This window comes from Myodes glareolus, chromosome 15 (assembly GCF_982192425.1).
Source record: "Myodes glareolus chromosome 15, mMyoGla1.1, whole genome shotgun sequence".
NCBI classification, from domain to species: Eukaryota; Metazoa; Chordata; class Mammalia; order Rodentia; family Cricetidae; genus Myodes; species Myodes glareolus.
This window is the reverse complement of record NC_142040.1, coordinates 23,184,214-23,203,930: the sequence shown is the minus strand read 5'-3', so window position 1 is coordinate 23,203,930 and position 19,717 is coordinate 23,184,214. Positions and strand designations below refer to the sequence as shown.

At 45.0% G+C, this 19,717-nt stretch overlaps 1 protein-coding gene and 1 long non-coding RNA gene across 2 annotated transcripts in view; both read left to right on the top strand.

The window, feature by feature from the left end:
* Window positions 1–19,717, top strand: part of Iqgap2 (IQ motif containing GTPase activating protein 2) — a 279,192-nt gene that overhangs the window by 10,009 nt on the left and 249,466 nt on the right. The window lies entirely within an intron of this gene.
* LOC146891650 (uncharacterized) lies at window positions 1,870–5,743 on the top strand. Its single transcript, XR_014997110.2, has 2 exons — window positions 1,870–2,104; window positions 5,488–5,743. It is a non-coding gene; the product is annotated as an uncharacterized LOC146891650 (long non-coding RNA).

Sequence of the window (19,717 nt, the reverse complement as noted above, 5' to 3'; positions counted from 1 at the left end):
CTGGTATCACAACGGGGGAACATTTCAGATTTAAACCACACATTTCATGTAATCATTTACAATCCCCCTACTCCCCACTTCCCCAGAAGGAGCCACTGCCATCAGCCAGACTTGGCAGATTCCACAATGGGAACCTGAGTAGATCACTTTCTCTTTTCTTTGCTTCGGCTGTGGGCTCCCTGAGCAGGCAGGCTTTGCAGGATTGCACTGGAGGACTTGGCAAAATGTCAGTCACACAGCCACATGGAATGAGCCCTGCCTGCCACCCCCCACACTGCACTTCCCATGTGAGTTCTAATGAGGCGGCTTCTGGAGCCTTGCTGCCTGTTAAACTCCTAGTAAACTTGCCTGAGAAGCGACCATTCCAGAACCACTACAAACTTGTGCTCGCTTTGTTCTGCATTTACTAATGACTTATTTTGCAAATCTGCAAATGGAAAACATGCTTTTTTTTTTTTTTAAAGCATATATAAAGATACTTCTCCTCTCCATGCAAACCAGGTCTGTCCTTTGGCGTTGATTCTGGGGACAGTCTCGAAGCTTTTCTCCTCGTGCCTCCTGCAAAGTGTTTGCTATTGTTAGTCTGAACTGGCGAGTCGTTTGTGCGTATATATTTCTCCCTGGTGTGAGCTGTGACTGTAACTTTGCATATTTAATGAGGTGAACTCTGAGAAAGAAATGAAATTTCTAATGTACGTTTACGTGGTAGTTTTGGAAGCTCCGCACGTGTACCTTTGGTCTCTTAAGTAAGACAGGCAAGGCAAACAAGCCACCAAAATAAGGAACACTCTGTTTAACCTGTGTTTGTGTGATAGTTCTTGAAAGTTCTGTAGAATTTCTTTAGAGATTGCCTTTAGGAAGGTAACTGGGAGCAAGGATAGGTACAGTATTTGAAAGATTCTTTCAGTATGTATTACTTTTCAAAAAATAAAGCAAACGTGTATTTAAAAAACATTGTACCACATCGATTACTCTTAGAATGATGTGGTAGAGCATAATAAAATTGCTGCCTGTCAGGAGTGTACTCTTCGGTCCATACTGTGTTCCCAGCACTTGGTACATAGGTTGTATCACCTGTTTCTACTCTGCATTTTAGTCCAAAGGCAGAGAAACGGTCATGCCAACCATTTATTTGCATAGAGATAATGGATAGTTTTTCCTCTTCTCCAAATTTTCTCTGATACGCATTTCTGTAGCTAGAAAAGCTAAACGTACTTACTCTTTGCTTCTCAAGACACAGAGTTTGTTGTAGCTGTGGTTTCAACTTTGAGAAAATCAGAGCCTGTAGAGCAAGTCTTTTACGATTGGGAGAATTTGTGACAGTTCAGTGTCCAGGTGTGCTTGTGTATGTGTATGAGAATGTGTGTGTGTGTGTGTGTGCGCGCGCTGATATGCGTATGTGTATGTGAGAGACTGATGTGCTGAGAGATCCCAGGACTCTGTTGAGATGCTGTAGTTCAATTGGAGATAATGAAAGCTTGGATCAAAGGCAAAAGGATCAGCAAAGACAACGTAGCAATGATGAAAGAAGAACCCCTGTCGGCAGTAGCCATTCAGCATTTAAACAATTCTAAGGCAGTGTATAGGGGGTTCATCTTCATAATGAATCAAGTAGCATCTCCAGTGAGTAAAGATTGCTGGTGCAATGCAGGGGACTGCTCCCTTCTGTTAAAAGGAGAACTCTTGACAGCCTAGAAAGAGCTGGATTACTTGTGATCATTCAGCACAAGACGAGAAGTGTCTCTGTGCCATGGACTTTACTCAGAGCTTGCAGATTCCGTATCTTTATGGGTCACATGTGACCAAGACCTGACATCAAATGCCAGGAAGCCCTTTAGTGTCTCCTAACCAGACAGCACCTTTGTCCCTCGAAAGGAGAGGCCAACATTTGTGAACAGTGTACAGGTCAAACAAGTTAGGCTGTTCCTGCTTGGCCTATGGAAGCCACTGATGCGTGCCCTGCACTGTTGCAAAACTGAGATGCCATTGGAAGTGCTACCAACCGGAAATAATGAGAACTGTGAGGTCGGGGCAGTGGGAGGCCGAGTGATGCTTCCTGTGTGAGATTGGGCGTGACTTCTGAGCCGCACTCTACATCTGGAAGGTGGGTTCGTGTTTACTTCTCCGCCTCCGCCTCCGAAGGGCCATGAGGCAAGGGAGAAGGTTCTGAAAGCAGTTTCAGTATCTATGTGAATAGTGGGGTGAGGAGGCAAGCTAGCACCCCCTCGAACAACTCTTTGGTCTTGAGTGTTGAAAAGGATACAGCCTCTCATCAGCCCCCGAGGTGGTGCCTCTCTAGTATAGAGACACACAGTGGCAGACTCTGGTGTGATGAGCTCTTTCCTTTTCCTCCAGCTGAAAGGTATAGTTTGGTTTTCTAGGTTTAAACCTTTTACCCAGAGTCGTCTTTGTCCACCTGACCATTTCTCTAATAGGAAGTGTAAAAACTGAAACTGCTAATTCATGATAGGAATTTGAAAACTGGAAAGCCTTTCCCAGAGGCGTGTCTTCAGTGTGGGGTAGTTGAAAAGTTTGCTGAAGGAAAGGACATCATAGGAGACAGGGCCATCTCTGGTTTTTACAAGAGGGGAAGGGACAAGGCTTGGGAAGGCAATTTTGTCTCCTCTTCTGTTGGTAGAGAACATTTTTTTTTTTAAACAAGGTGAGATGCTGTGACTTCTTGGGAAAGAAGTGGAGGCGTAGATGTGGTGGACTCTTGGGCAGCTGGAGGCTGAGATCTCCCAGGGCTGAGCATAGGTTCACCAGCTGGCTGAGGTCAGGTGCTGAGTGCATTTCTATGACTGTTGGCCATGCTGTCACGTTATCACATTTTGGCTTAGAGATCTAATTCATTAGGGTCGACCTGTACCCTGGCTAGTTTTTTGTTTGTTTGTTTGTTTGTTTTGGTCAGTTTGACCCAAGCTATAGTCATTTGGGAAGAGGGACTTTCAATTGAGAAAAGGGCCCCCATAACATTTGCCTGCAGGCAAGTCTGTAGTATCTTTTATTGGTTGATGACTGATGAGGGTGACGACGCCCTTGGAGAGGTCGCCCAGGATAGTATGGGAAAGCAAGGTGTGAGGCCTCTGTGGCCTATGCATCAGCTATGCATCAGCTCCTGCCTCCAGGTTCCTACCTCTGTCCGTCCCTCCCTACCCTGGCCTCCCTCACTGATGGACTGTTACCTGGAAGTGTGAGACGAAACAAACCCTCTCCTCCCCAAGTTGCCTTTAGTCATGGTGTTCACAGTAGTAGAAACCCTAACAAGACAACATGGCTGCTCATTAAAGTCTAAGGAACTTAACAAAGCAAAGGCTGGTTTCCAAGAGGCTGTCCCTAGATCTTCTATTTGATTCAGGGGATGTTCTTGCAGGGTGTCTTAATTTTTATTCAACTATTGTATGATACATTTATAATTTTCCTTTAAAATAATTTATTAGCACATATTAGTTTTATAATCTCTAGCTTTAGCTTTGGAGCCTGTCCTGGAACTAACTCTTATAGACCAGGTGGGCCTTGAACTCACAGAGATCTGCCTGCCTCTGCCTCCAGAGTGCTGGGATTAAAGGCATGAGCCATCACCGCCCGGCTTCATTATGACATTTCAAAAATGTATATAATGTTCGTTGATCACATCCGCCCCCTCTGTTACCGCTTGTTATCTTTTCTCTCGCCTTCTACTTCCCTAGCATTCTCTCCCTTTATTTTCATGTCTCTCTTTTTTGTTTTTTGTTTGTTTGTTTGTTTGTTTTTTTGTTTTCCAGACAGGGTTTCTCTGTAGCAGGGGAGCCTGTCCTGGAACTAGCTCTTGTAGTTCAGGTTGGCCTCTAACTCACAGAGATCCACCTGCCTCTGCCTCCTGAGTGCTGGGATTAAAGGCATGCCCCACCACCGCCCAGCTTTGTCTCTCTTTTTTATACCCCTAGTCAGAATGGCTGTCACCAGGAAGAAAACAATACCAGCTGGTGAGAACTCAAGGGAAAATAAGCCTTCATTCACTGCTGGTTTAAATACAAATTAATCTAGTGCTGTCACTGTGGTAATTAATATGGAAGCTCCTCCCCCATTCAGTATAGATTCTCCATTTGATTCAATCATACCACTCCTGGGTGTGTATATATTCCAAAGAATCGAGGTTAACTTCCGGCAGGGATACTGCCTAACTGTGTTTATTACACATGGCTCACCATAGCAAAGTTACAAAATCAGACTAGCTGCCCATGGATGAAGGGATAAAGAAAATCTCTCTCTCTCTCTCTCTCTCTCGCTCTCTCATCTCTCTCTCTCACACACACAAGACTTTCATTAAACCATAAAGAATCACATTAGGGTTTTTTTTTGTTTGTTTTTATTTCTACCTGTTTAAAAATGTTGGAACTTTCAGAGCCCCCGAGACCACAGTGAGCGTTCATTTCTTTCTCTTAACCTTTCCACGTGTTAATACAGCACCACCCACCCATCTGCAGGCTTTGGGACAGCTCACCTCTAACCACCTCAGCATATATCTCAGCTCAGAGAGTGAGGACACTCTCTTTCACAGACACACCCTCAGGACCACGCTCTTTTCTTTTCTTTTCTTTTCTTTCCTTTTCTTTTCTTTTCTTTTCTTTTCTTTTCTTTTCATCTCTCTTGGACAGTGTCAATTCTACATGGAGATTCCCCCCAGTTAGACTTTAGGGTCATCTTTCAGGGTCCAGTCAAGTTTCTCAGTTGTTTTTGACTGCTATGTTCCTTTCCCTGGATGGGGTAGCTTCTGCCTCTCCATCAGTTCAGTGACACTGGGTCCCTGAGGGGCCCAGGCCAATTACCTGATGTGGTTGCCTCCTGAATGTCTGTTTTCTTTGTACATCTGTCAGGGCACAGTGTCCTACCTACCATTCCCAGTGATGGGTAGATACTTTTCAAAAACCTCCCTGGAGATTGCAATGTATAGCCAAGGCTCGAAACTTTGCAGAAGTTAAAACTTGGCATATAATGTAAAATTACCATGGCCTGCAGCATCAGAAGGACATTCAAAAGGAAGGGAAGGGGAACAAGAAAGGGTAATGATGTTGGGAGAAACAAAATATTGTATATTTTCCCATGTGCAAAATCTAGATTTAAATATACATACAAGGCCAGGCATATTCGTACACACACACACACACACACACACACACAGCCCCTTAATTCCAGCACTTGGGAGGCAAAAGGCAGGCATGTTTCTAAGTTTGAGGCTAGCCTGGTCTACATAGTAAGTTCCAGGTCAACCAAGAGCTACTCAATGAGACCCTGTCTCAAAGAACAAAGATAAATAAATGTATATCATGCATGTGTGTAATATTAAATCAAGGAAGGGAATTATTTGGGGATAGGAATGGTACCAATGGTGGGAATGTGGACAGCAAATATGAGCAATATGCAATGATATATATATATGAAAACAATTATTTTATCCTAAAATTAATCTTAAGAATAATCATATGAACTGTTTTTGTCCATCTGCAGAACTTTTCATCTTCTCGAACTGAAACTCTGGATGTATGAAGTGACAATTCCTCTTCTTTCCCCCACCCACAACCTTGTTCCCACCCTTACCGCTCTGTAATGGCTGCTGTAGACACCTCATGGAGGTGACATCGTAGAGCTAATGTTAGGCCTTCTGGACCAGGCATATCTCACTTAGCATGTCTTCAGAGTTCATCCCAGTCACAGAGTGTGTCAATGATTCCTTCCTTGTAAATAAAACCAAATAATACTCCAACTTGTGGACACCGTGTACGCGCACCATGATGCCTGTTGGTTTATTGATGGCCACTTGGCTACTGGGACAAAAAGCTGCTGTGAACAGAATGTACGCTTCTTTTGGATATGTACCAGCCAGTGGGATTGGTGGCCTACGTTGGTGATTCTGTGTTTAATTATTTGAGAAGCTCCTGTGTGCCCCTTACTTTAAAGAGAGTAAATTGAAGAAGACATAGAAGAATGAGGCATCTTTGCTGTTGGATGTGCCCTTGTTAGCACTGCAGACCTTCAGCCTCCTGCTCAGATGACCTCCTGGTGGGCTGTGTGCATCTCTCTTGTCTTCATAGAGAACTAAGTGACATGGGCTTAAATTTAGCTGCAGCAAATTTATTTCTCGGTTATCGGAGGAGATGCACAGGACAGGGTTAGAGTGTAGCTTTCATTTGTTTTCCATGACTCTTCAAAGAGTGTTTCTTTAGTTTCGGATGGGGAAGCTGGAATAGTGCGTGGAAAAGGAGTTGCCTGTGCTCTCTGGAAGTAACAGAAAGTGAAGTAAAGGCTGCCTTCCCAGAGCATGTGGGATTTAAAAATACAACATTGTTCTGGTGTATTAACCCACCTCTTTCAAATGCTGGTGATGTGACCTAAGCAAAATGCTAAGTTCGCCTGTAAAATCAGGATAATCATTATAATTGTGTTTGGACTAATTAATCTATACAAAGTGTTCGCTGCTGAGAACCTATGCATCACTCAGCATAGGTTATGAAGAATCAGATGATGTGCTTCAGTGATGCCTAGATAATCTCAACTGTCGCCAGAAGTTGGTACTTTCAAATGTCTCATTACTGTTTAATTGGACTCAGCCTCTCTGTCCAGCTGTCTTGGGCCTGGCAACCTGGAGTCTCTAGAACAGTGAGTCTTAGGGAGCCTGAGGGTGGCAAGGGCCAGTGAAAGCTGGCGCTCGAAGTAACTGAACTGCAGGTAAGGGAAAACAGCTTCCTAGGGTGTGTGAGAGAAGTTTCTGTGTATTGCTGAGGCAGTGGAGTGTGGATAAAGCACATATGTTTGGGTGGTTCCAGCTTCCTTCTGCTGTGGCTAAAGGGAACTAGGGACTAGCCAGACGATGGAATTTGAAGGCTACTTATTCTTCCATTCCCTGTCTGGCCATGAGCCAAGAACTCTATATGAACCACAGTCTGATTCCACCTTGCCAAGCTGTTGGTTAATGGGTTTTATTTGAGGCAGGGTCTCATGTCCTTCAGGCTGGTCTTGAGTCAGCTCCGTTTATGACAATGCTAAACTCCTGATGCCTCTCTCTTCCTCTACCTCCCAAGTGTCGGGATTATAAGCAAGCACCACCACGCCCTGCTTCCCAGCTGTTGCCTCTTAATGATTAGTTTAGAGATTGTGTAAGTACACTGTGTGGAGTTCCCAGGGTTATTTAACAAGAAAAATGTTGGCTCTGCAGAAGGACCTAGTGTATTTTGAAACTCAAGACGTCCTACTTCAGCAGAAAACTCAGATCCTATATTCAGGCCTTGAGTTTGTCCTAACTCCCCTGGACAGCCTAAGGAGAATATACTTCACATGTGGTCGGAGGTGACAGGATGAGACATGACATTATAGACTCAGCTTAAGAAAGGGATTGGTTTTATTCTACTCTGTCAGTTTAATTCTATTGGCACGGGTAGCAACAAACATATCCAGATGCTTATATGTGCCAGGTACTATTTTAAGCATTGATTTGTTTATTTATTTATGAGACAAGATTCACATCAAACATTATATGTATCCAATAATAACCTTGAATCCTTGATCTCCCTGCCTTTACTTCCCAAAGTGCTGGGATTACAGCCTTAATACCTCTCCTCATTCCTGACTTCTTCGCATTTAAAAGAAAATGAATTATCCAGTGTAATCCTTACAATGATCCTCTGAGATCTTTGATATTAGCCTCATTTTACTCATGAGAAAACAGGTTCGGACAGACTAAGTACTTGCCTAAACTATGGCTCATCAGCAGTGAAATGAAGGTTTGAACTCGGGTAGTGTGACTCCTGGCTATGGGCCCACCGTGCCTGTTGAATTCATATTTAAAGTCAGTGTCAGTCCCTTTGTACTCTGTATTCTGAGCAAACTCTTTAACCATTGTATGTATTATCTTCCTTTATGTTCCTGCTATGATAAATTGCCACTCTTCCATCAGGATAGCCATTCACTTTGGGGCAAGGAAGACTTCTAGATATCCTAGCACAGTGTCTGGCTAATCGTAAACAATGGCATGCATTTCCCGGGAGTCGGATGAACTGATGCTCGTGTATATTAATCATCATCATCACCATCATCAACATCCGTCAGATGTAGACTCTTTCGCATGTTAGGCAGGCATTCCACAGCAGGAACTACATTCCTAGCCCTGGTGTCTGCTTTTACATTAAGGTTTGGTCTTCGCCAATGTTAAAAAGTCATTGCATGCAGAAGGAACAGAGAGCAGGAAGGATGCAGAAGCAGCGGATAAATCGCAGTGAGGATGTGGAAGGATCTTAGACAAAGGAAGCATGGCAGGCCCCAGCCTCATGAGAGAGAAGACAGCGAGTGCACGCCTACTCGCACCCATGGAGTCAGCTTTGCAGTGGTGGAGCTCACACATCTTCAGCTTTCTCCTGGTGCCTTCAGCACATTCCGAGGATGAGAGCTGGGGAAGTATGGGGTCCCTTTTTAGAACAGTTTCTGTCGGGTTTACACTGCAGCACCGTAGGGTTTAGCCAACAGTTCAGCAGAAAATAGACTCATTTGGAAGCCCTTTGATCAGGGTGGATGGCTGAGACAGATAACGTTTCCAAGAGAATTTCTATAGCAACAGGACTTTCTGAAATAGATCCATAACTTGTGTTTATGAATATCCACTTTCTGTATTTTGCTTTGGCTGATAGAAAGCACAACCGAATCTGGAATGTAACTATAGAATTTGTGAAGGCTTAAGCGTGGCTTCCAGTGTATTTATAAACCCTCTGCTTTCCTTGATCTTCTCTTATTTTCCCTGTATCTGATTTCTTCATCTCTATAGATAGGCTCATTTTTGTAAACCTCAAAACACTGTAGGAAAGAAGAGAGGTATTAGTAGTCCTTAAACAGACCTCTGCTTGGGCTGCCCTCTGCCCCCAGGGAACTGATGTTCCCATGGGGCCGTGGTGCCGTGACTTAGAAACACGTGGCTCTCTCATTTACTACCACTCAGCCCTGGCTTTCTCTCTCTGTGATCTGAAGTGGCGAAGTCATAATGTTACCGGAGTTGTTAGGATCAAAGCTTGGGACCTGGCCACCCCAATAAGTTAGATTCAGCCATCTGTACCCTATACGCTAATGAAAGAGACAGGTAATAGTGAAAAACAGTAGGAGATTTATTCAATGTGACTACATCAAGAAGAACAGCAAATAAAGAGGTCTAGTGGTCCTGTTCTAAAAAAAAATAATTCAGGGGTCTTAAAAATACACTTATTTATTTACTTACTTATTCATCCTAGTGGGGCATGCACACCAAGCCCATGTCTGGAGGTCAAGGGAAACTTGGAAGTATCAGTGAATAGCTGGGGAGTCAGTTCTCTCCACCCTGTGGAGGCTAGGGATAGATCCCAGGCTGTCAGGCTGCATAGCAAGCGCCATACCTTCTGAGCCATCTCACCCCTTCTTGGGGGTCTGCTGATGAGATTTAGGTTTAAGAGGAGAGTAAAAGGAATAGAATTATGAAGTCCTGGTCAAGGTGTGCTCCCACCCATTACTGACCCATCATTGTTTTGGCTCTGTTCTGTCCTCTGCTGTGGGCCCAGAACTGTATGAGCTCCCTTCCTGATAAACAAGTTCCTCCTCTGGCAGATGTCAGGGCTTCAGCCTTTCCCATCCCCTCTCATGAGATTCCTGGAGAAAGTACAATTCCAGAGTGTCTCAACAGTCTGATACCTGAAGGAAGGGGCATACATCTCCTTAGGGTATCTCTTCTGACAGTATGTCTACTGTAGTCCCTGTCTGATGACATCATAGGACAAGCTATGATGCACTAAGCCTTTGCTGGGCAGGGAGAGTGCTTAGTGAGTGGAGAAGGGAGGAAGAGAAAACTGTGAAGATCACGTGATCAGGTTTGGTTGAGAGTACCCAGAGTGTACGAGAGGATGGATGAGAGGAAGAGTATCCAGAAATGGGGCCATGATGCCCCAGTGGGTAAGGAGTCTCAAAGCACCCCAAACATGTTTTCTGCTCCCTCTCCTTGGCCTTCTCACCTGGTGATGGAACCTGGCCTTCTTTGCCATTTCCATCCCCATTTCCCTGACCTTCTAGTGCCTGAGCATGATCCTCCATGTCAGGATGAAAAGAAGGCTTCAACACACACCACACTGTGGACTGAGACTATTTGGGGAGGTGGCGTCTTCATTAACATTTTATTGTGTGCTTTCCTTTCTCATCCTCCTCATTTGCTGCCTTCTGCTGTGCATAAACTTCTGAAGTCTGAATAGCAAGCAGCTGTGCACGTTGCCATTGGAGAATCCCAGACACAGCTCAAATAAATAGTCTATCATGATATGGAGAAATGCTTATGTAATAAAGTGAAAAAGCAGGACACACTGTGGGAGTTAGAACCAAGACTGTATGAGGGAAAGCCTGGAAGGATATGGGTCAAATTGCTAACAGTTGTTTTAAACAGAATGACGTTTCCTGTTCTGCAGGCTTCCTTTTTCCCAGAGAGACCTGTAATCACATTAAAAAAAGAAATCACATTGGTTTTTATGTGATTCCTTCCGACTATGAGAGACGGTCTTCCCTGTCTGCACTTGTGTTACCCAGGCCCGTAGTCTTCTTGAAAATCAGCAGTGAGTTGTGGTGACTGGCCAGCGGTCAGCTTGCTGACCCCGCCTCTCCACTACGCTCACCTGTACCCAGGAGGTCCACGGCATCATTTGTGCCTCCTGGTTTAGCTCACACACACCAACCGGGAATGGGAATTTCCATGCAATGCTGGGCTCAGCAGTTGGAATGTGACTGAGTTTGAGTTGAAAACCCTTGGGTAATTTCATGGGTCTGGTGTGGAGCAGGTTTTCCCATAGTTTGTGCCAATATCCTTCTTTCTTGATGCCCTCAAGTCACAAGATGAAGAGTGTGTTTGCTCAGCCCTAGGTTTTCCTTCATCAGCGTCCAGTCATTTTCCTGTAAGCAGAATTTCGGTCAGTGGGCACATCACCAGCAAAGGCCAAATTAGACGTAATTGCACACAAGTTTAACTTTAAGGGTCTGGGGCTTAACGTGCTTTGCAAAAGCATGCCAAGCCCACAGCTTTGTTCTCTCTGGGAACAGCATGCCCCGGAAGAAAGGTCGTAACTCATTGTCCCAACTGAGATACCTAGGAAAGGGGACTATGAATAATGATGCTGGCCAAACCAGGACACAAGGTTTCCCTGACTTTTAGGACCAGTCTCTCTCTGCTCAGTGAAATGAAATTGACTTCCCTAGACAGCATCTTTACAGCAGTCTTGGATTAGAAGTTAGAAGACGGGAAGCCAAAACAGTGGGAAAGGATGCCGGAGGGTGCATTTCAGAACAGGAGCGTGTGGGGTTCCTTTTTAGCGAGGTTGAGCTAAAGCTAGAAGCACCATTCAACCGTTGTCTGCACTTTCAAAAGCGGGGGGCTTGCGCTATTATTTCTTTGCTCAGTTTCCTTGTGAGCCCTGCTCCTTTTCCTCTGTTATAAAGGAGAGGGTCTGTATGCCAGAGTCTGCCAGGATGGTGGTTCCTTTCAGGCCCAAGGGACCAGCCTGAAGGCATCCTCCAGCCCCTTCCAGCTCCCACAACTCATACAGGATTCTCTCCTAGGTAATCCAGGGCCTGTGCTGCATGAATAATGAGGACATTATTAATAATGAGGTCCTGAAAGGACAGGACCTGCTTGCTCTCTGTCCCCAGGCTGACGCATATTCAATGGCAGGCTCTTCTTAGAGCCAATGGGGGGAAGCTATAGAGGAAGGGGTGCATGAGTCACTGATTGGGGTGACGGGAGGGTCTGGAGGGAGGAGAGAAAAGAGCGTGCTAGTGAATCACCTTGCATTCTGGTTGTTTCACAAGAGATAGTTCTTTGCTGGATGTTTCTGGGGGGTGTGGGGTATGGTGTGGCCTGTACATTGTCATTGCTCACTGTCATTTGCGGTTTGAGAAGTCTCCAGACACGACTAGATACCCCTGGTGGAGAGTCATGACTATTGGTAAAGAAGCAAATTCACCTACTGAACATTTTGTTTTGTGTGGCTGTGCTCCCTCTGGCCTGGCTCCCACCTGAAGCTTTTATAATGCCTCGTACTAGACCAATTAGCATTTGTGATGGTGGATTGGGATTTCAGATGAAGTGCCCTCACCTTTAGCCCTTGGATTTGGCTTTGAGATAAAGTGATCTGGACTCCCTTTCTCTGACCTCAAGAGTGCATGCATAATGAGATCTTTCTGTAAGAAAGGGGATTATGCTTTTTCCCACCCTTTAAAAACCTTTCTTTAAACTGTCTGCTATGGCTAGTGTCTTGGGCATTATTAGAACAGAAATGTCCAATACCAAATGAGGGTTCCCCAGTGTAAAGCTGCCCCCACTTAAATGCTTGCATGTGTCATGTGAAGATTGAGTTTAATGGATTCTGCTCCAGTGAGGCTGGGCTCCAGCAGGACTAACTCCTGAGTTTTCAGGCCACACTTGGAGTAATGAGTCTCCAGTAAGCACCATCTCTTAACAACTAAAGAAAAACTGGCACATGTATCCAAGGGGATGGAATGATGCTCAGAGTGGGGTCGGCCTAAGGCTCTGTATAGTCTATTTTGTACAAGCCTGATCACAAAACCTCCTGTGGCCTTGGGTTGCTCTAACCTGGAGAACAGTCAGACGTTGGGAAGACCAATGCTTGAGGGACCTCCCTGGTGCTGTGATAAGTGTTTTAGCAGGACAGCCTTGGACAGATGGCTGCACTGTCTGAATGGGCAGGGAAGGAGCAGGACAGGTCCAGGAAGGCAGTAGGCTGAGCTGCTTTAGATCAGAGGTGTTTGCTAACTCCCTGCATATACTCTAGCAGAAATCACACAAGGGAAGCTTCCCTTCAGAGGGTTCTCAGCCTACCTCTAGTGGTTTCCGTTCACCCTGGTACTTGCCTTCTTAGCTCAGTGTGCATCCCAGGGTTTGGGGAAACATGAAGAGCTATTGTGATGTTCTGTGACCCCAAGCCTTTGTCGCTGTTGGCTGCTGGGTCCCTGCAAAATGATAGGGAGGGGACATGATGTGGAGCACTGTGTGAAATGAGTGACATTTAACTCTGGTGATACAGAGGGAGAGACTGGAACCCAGGGTGCCCACTGCTCTGTACTAGGAGTTGACTTTGGCCATGAATTAGCAGATATGCTGTCTTCCTATTCTCAGTATGGCAACTTCTTATTTTTTAAGAAAACAAACAAACAAATGGAAAGTAATAAGCTGTCATCCTAGGGTGAAAACAACAACAACAAAAGCCAACTATGAGATAGAATATTATAAATTAAACTTTACTCTTACTAACCATAATCAGTATGAGCCCTTAGGCGTCTTTCTTTCTTGTTATGAATCAATTTGTTGAAATTAGAAGACTGACTGTCAATCTATGAAAGTCATTGTGGGAGATTCAAGTCCAGAACAGCCGACTAGACCTTAACCCCCAAGTTCACTATCAATTTGTGTGGTACACGTCTCAGTTTTCTCAAAATACCTCCGCGCTCTAGGTAGAGAGAACAGGTGTTCCTTGTTGGCCAACAAGGACAGGAGAGTTACAGTGGCTTAACTGGAGGTTCTGATGCAGATCCCAAAGTCCCTGATTTGTTGTTCTACCCAGAAGTATTTCAGTTGAGAGAACAAGTAACAACCCAAATAAGGTGGACAGACCTGTGCATGCACTTTGTTCAATTCTATGGTTGTATAATAACAAGTCAATCCAAGAGTTATGCTCACTGACTCCCCAGACTGAGAATCCAGACAGGACGTGGCAGGGGATAGCTTGTTTCTGCTCTGTTTACTGGACAAATTAATGAGCCTTGGCTGGAAAGACTAAAACTGCCGCTGGGTGCTGGAATCTGCACTATGTACCTGGTGCCCGTGGCTGGGGTGACTTGAAGGCTGGTCACAAATGGTCTCTATTCACCAGGGTATCTCCCAGCATGGTGGCTGACCCCCAAGGAGAGTTAATGTCTCAAGAGTCTGTGTGGAAAAGTCATGGGTTTTTAATAACCCCGCTCTGTAAGTCACATGACATCACTTCTGCTATGCTCAATTGGTTGGAACCATTGTAAGTCTGCCCAGATTCAAGAGGTATGGACCCACCTCTTTTTGGAAAAATTAAAGAATTTTTAACCACTTAAACACACACACACACACACACACACACACACACAAAAACACACACACACAAAAGCACATATGCACGCACATCAATTATTAAACTTATGCTGTACCATGGCAATGATCCAGTTGAAAATTAGCATGAGTAGAAGCCTGCCATACTGTATCAAGAGTGAATTAATTGTAGGTAGGAAAAAAAACCACTGTGACTGTTGTAGTGAGTTAATGAAAAATTGTAGTGTGTAGAAAATTTGTGCTAATTTAGATGCCTAATAGTTGATGAATGGTTTAAAATATTTGTGCTATAATATGCAGCCCTGAGAAAGTGAAATAGCATTATCATATAAGAAATCTACCTAAAATTCTATTGCATGAAAAAGGTTATCTAGAAAAACATGTATGCAGTGATGGTTAGCGTTTTTATAAAATATGTATATGTATGTAAACTAGGAAATAGTTCCATATGATATTTATTATTATATTATTATTATCATTACATGTATATAGTATAGGTATGTGTGGCTGTGGGTGTTTGTGTGCTGTAGCATGCACGCAGAGATCAGAGGACAACCCTTTGGAAGTCACTTCTCCTCTTTTAATGTCTCTGCTGTACCGTGTGCAAGCTGCTGACAGCCCCTCTCCTGTCTCTGCCTTTCACCTTGGTGTCGGAGTGCTGGGCTTACAGGTACATGCCACTCTGTCCAGCGCTTTTTGTGGGTTCCAGAATCACGCTCCAATGGTCATGCTTGTATGTTAAGCACTCTTGCCTGCTGAGCTAGTCCGTCCAACCCATGAAATGGTTTTAAAGGCACTGTGCCAGACTGTTTGTGGTGATTTCTAGTGGAGACAAGAGGAGAATTTGGATACATGGTAGATGTACAGGAAAAGTCACATTTTATTTTTCATAGTTCTGTGGCGGCTCACATTTTTAATAAATTAGATGTCCCTATGCTGCTTTTATGTTGGGTTTTTCGATGTAATTTTAACTTTTAAGATTTATTAGTTTGGCTACTTTATAAGCATACAAACATAAAGTCTCTCATAACTTATGGTTGGGGATATGACACAGGGGTAAAAAGCACTTATAGAGAACCCAAATTTGGTTTTCAACACCCATATCAGGTAATTCCATTTCCAGGGGATCAACACCTTCTTCCGGTCTCTACAAGCCCTGACACTGACATACATATGGCATGCATGAACACACACACTCACCCCCCCAACACACACTCACCCATATAAATAAAACATCAAAGCAAACCTTTAAACTCCCATATCTCAAACAGCTACGAGGGGCAGCAGGAATGGTCTGTGCACGGGTAGACCCCCGTCTGTTTGGCATACATGGTAGCTGGCAGACAGATTTTAGAAAAATGGGGCTGCTCTTTGGTCTTTTCTTGTTTTCAAACAGGATCTCCCAGGCTGTCATGGGATTCACTATAGTTCGGGCTGGTCCTGAACTTGTGACTCTCCTGCCTCAGCCTACCGTGTGTTGAGATCATATGTGTACCACTGTGCCCTGTCATCTCGCTGCTTTCTTTCCCTTGCTGCCAGGCAGTCTCCTCGGGGACAGCACCATGCCCGTGGTCTTTTTAGAATAACTTCAGTAGAAATGAAGAATAGACATACTTATGTTGGGTTGAAACATTTAAACTTAAATGATCCCCCAAATGAAATTAACTGTACTCACATAATCAAATCAGGAAAATTCAGTGCCATTAGAGAAGATGTATGGCTTTAATCAAACCGGAGTATTTCCAAGCTAAGATTCTGGGGGTGGGTTGCAGGGAGCCACACATACCCCTCCAGCTAGTGAAAAAAAATGGAAGGAAACATGAGACCCCACTCTGGTTTTAAGGACACTAGACCATATATCTTCTCTGAGTTGCATAACAATTTGGTCATATCTCATGTTTTAAATAATTGCATTATTTAAAATAGGATAATGAGCTTGTAAGAGTGACTTCCTACATACAAGGGCTTGAGATACGTTCTGGCCCAGTAGTGAATTAGCTGATACTTCCTGCCCTTAGGGCATTTGCCACTTATTAAAATGGACAGAAACATAAAATAAATGATAATGAGAAGATTGGCTCACGACAACCTTAAGAGAGACACCAGACTTGGTTATTCCGATGTCCCTCTGACCCGTGCTCTGTATCCTGAGAGGAAAACTGCTGTATCTCTCTCCAGCACGGGTTCTGCTGCTCTGGCTTGGAGAAATGTTAAGTGTGTGTGTGTGTGTGTGTGTGTGTGTGTGTGTGTGTGTGCGTGGTGTGTGTGTGTGTGTGTGTGTGTGTGAGGGAGGAAGGGTCTGGGTTCCTTGACGAAACCCCACAGCTTCTCCTGTAGCTGTTATTCCAGCCAAATTCTGGCTGGGTTCTAGTTACCCCATCCCTCTTCCTGCCCCTTCAAATCTGGGCAGGTAATGGCTTTCTGCCGTTTCTCCAGTACCCCCCCCCCCCCCCGCCCTGCCCTGCATCCATGGTCCTTGGTACATAACTTGTTTTTTCCTGACCCACATGTAACCAAACCTTTGGGAGGCCGCTGCATAGATTGCAAGTTCAAGACTAGCCTGGGATACCTATCTCAGCAAAACCGAAACCAAAACCAACTGCTTAAGTGCAATTTCTTTCCTGCCTGGACCTCACTTGAACAGATGACAGACAGTCCCATTTTGCGAATGAGTTTGTTGAGGTTTAGAGATTTACACTGCCCAAGCTAGGGTGTTTTATATCAAAGCCCAATTCATACTCTCTGCCTATGGTGACCAACAAATTGTCACGGTCATTTTCAAATTGAGAAACAATGTGTTGTTTTAACCCAATAGATCTATGAGTCTACGTAAGACAAAACAAAACACCGGCACCCTTCCCATCAACTTGGTAGTTTTGAAGGGCTTGTGACTTAGCTTGCTTGCTTGTTCATTTTGAGATACAGTCTCCCTAGTCCAAGCTGCCCTCAAAGCTGTGATCCTCCCGCCGCAGTCTTCTGGATGTTGGGATGACAGGCCTATGCCACCATCCTTGGCTTTTTGTTCATTTCTTTCAGATTGTCATGGAAATAATTTCAAGCCCAGAAGGGTAAAATGGAAGTGATGGTTTTACCCCTTAGTTTATAGAGTCAGGCTGACATTGATTGTTTGTAGGCATCTAATCTATCTTTGATGCCCCAGTTTAAGGACATTTAAAAGAAGCACACAGCTGAGCTGGTGCTTTCTAGAAGACTTGCTCCGTGATGGATGCTAAGCTGCAAAGATGGAATATTTCTTTCTGCATGTCACCCCTCGAGTTATAAACACCAGGACTTCTTCGGGTTACCGGGTGCGCCGTGGTGCGCCCTCACTCATATCCATGACCTGCGGAGGAACTCGCAGAGGCGCCCCAGCTGCTCCCTTCACAGTCAAGAGCTGAGGCCCAGAGCCAGCGTGCTGTGGGGACTCTCCAGGTTCCACAAATTATCACGTAGAGTCCGTGGCCCCCGTGTCTTGGTTCCATCATTTGACAAGTGGGGATAATCATACCTCCCACACACAGGTTTTTGTCAGGATTAAAGTAGTCTCATAAAGGGCTTAAGAGAGCATCCAGCCCAGCTGTAAGTGCTCCGTCGCAGTTAGCATCTGGTTTCCATTGCTGTCTTCATCAGCACCCTTGCCGGCTGGGGATCTTGTTGACCCTTCCTCTGGCTGGGTAATTCCCTTGTTCTGTAGGTCTTTTCTATCGCCTTCCAGTTTTTATTTTTTCCTGGAGAGAATATAAAAATTACCCAGGGTATCTACTATTTGTTTGTTTGTTTGTTTGTTTATCTTTGGGACTGGGGATAGAAACAAGGGCCTTTCTTGTGCTAGGCAATTTATCTATCATTGAACTACAAATCTCTGGAGAGTGCACTAGGCAAATGATCTGCCACCAAGCTACATACCCAGACCTGTAGTCCCTGGAGGGAGGTAGCAGAGGGGGGAGAGAGAGGGAGGAAGGGAGGAAGAGAGAGAAAGAGAAGGAGAGAAAGAGAGAGAGGGAGGGGGCTGAGGAAGAGAGGGAGGGAGGAAAAGAGAGGGGGTGGAGGGAGAGAGAGAGGGAGGGAGGGAGGGAGGGAGAGATAAAAGAGAGAAAGAGAGAGAGAGAAAGGAGAGAGAAAAGGAGAGAGGGTGGAGGAAGAGAGAGAGAAAACACATTGTCTCATCTCCCCACTGCTGGGAATACAGGCATGTCCCCCCCAGCTTCTCAGCACGGTGCTGGGGATCACCTCAGGCACTCATGCTCCCCCAAGTACTTCACTGTCTGAGTCTCCTCCTCAGCCCTTTAACTACATACTTTTGAAGATGTGTTTGCCATGGAATATGAGAAAAGGAGTCAGAAGAGGAGGGGATTAAGTGCCTGGAGTGACATAGAGAGGGTTGGTTGGTGAAGACAAGTTCCAAGAGAGCCAGCAGTCGGGATTCTGTGAGGCTTAGGCATGGGTTTGGACTGGATTCTCCTTTTGGTTCAGTTGGGAACAGCTAGGTGCCCTTTGCCATTTACTTTTCATAGTCCGTGTTCCTCTGCCTTAGGCTGTAGCTTTCCTGTCTCCCAATTAGCTTGGGGACTGACAGTCCAGGCAGTCATCTTTTCCATTAGATATGATGGAGATCAGACATAAAGGAGATCAACTCGAAAGAAATGTTGCCTTGCTTGAGACCTGGAGACCCCTTTATGCTATCAATGTAGGGTAGGCGGGAGGGTGAGCTTTCCCAGGTAGCTGCAACAGGGGCTGTGGGCAGGATTTGTGAGACACAGGAGACGGTGCCACAAACCAGGAGGGAGACAACAAAGGAAACCCTACCCATTGGGAGAAAGAAATAGGCAGAAGAGGGGGAAAAAGAGTGGGAACCCAAAGCCCAAAGAATTCCTATGGGTAAGATAGTTCCCACCTCTGGGGGAGGCACTAACAGTCATTTAAAGCCCATGGAGAAGGGCGAGGGCTGTACAAATGGACTGGGCTAAATGACCTTTAATGACAATATGCCTACTCTGTTTCTTAATAGTGGAGTGTGTGTGTGTGTGTGTGTGTGTGTGTGTGTGTGTGTGTGTGGTGTCTGTCTGGGGTTTGGGTTATAAGTCCCTTATTGCTAGCTTTTACATTGAAAAGCAAGTATGTAATATCATTTACTGAAAGACTTTTTAAACTCCCAGTTCATATCCTGGAGTGGAAATTCTATCACCATAATAAAACTTGGGTTGTAACATTTATAGTCTTTGTCCCACTGTAGACCTACGGGCTGACTTGTCCTGCTGTGCAGTAGTTATGGTGTGTAAGTAAGCTGTGCATATCACAGGGAGGGGAAGGCACATATCACACCCTTGGTCACACCAGGTGAGCCACCCACATGCTCCAGTCTTGGAGCCACAGAGCAGATGTGGGAACACACCTGGGACCGTATGCTACCCTGCCCCCGCCCCCGGGATTAAAAAAACCAAACAAACTTCACCTGGCCTACCTGAGGCACCACTCAGCATACCCCCCTCCCTTTTTCTTCTTCCTTAACTAGAAATCAAACAAATGGTACCAAGAGTAATAGCCAGATTCGTCCTGCTTTACTCTGAAGAGATACAGGATGAAAATATGTACAAC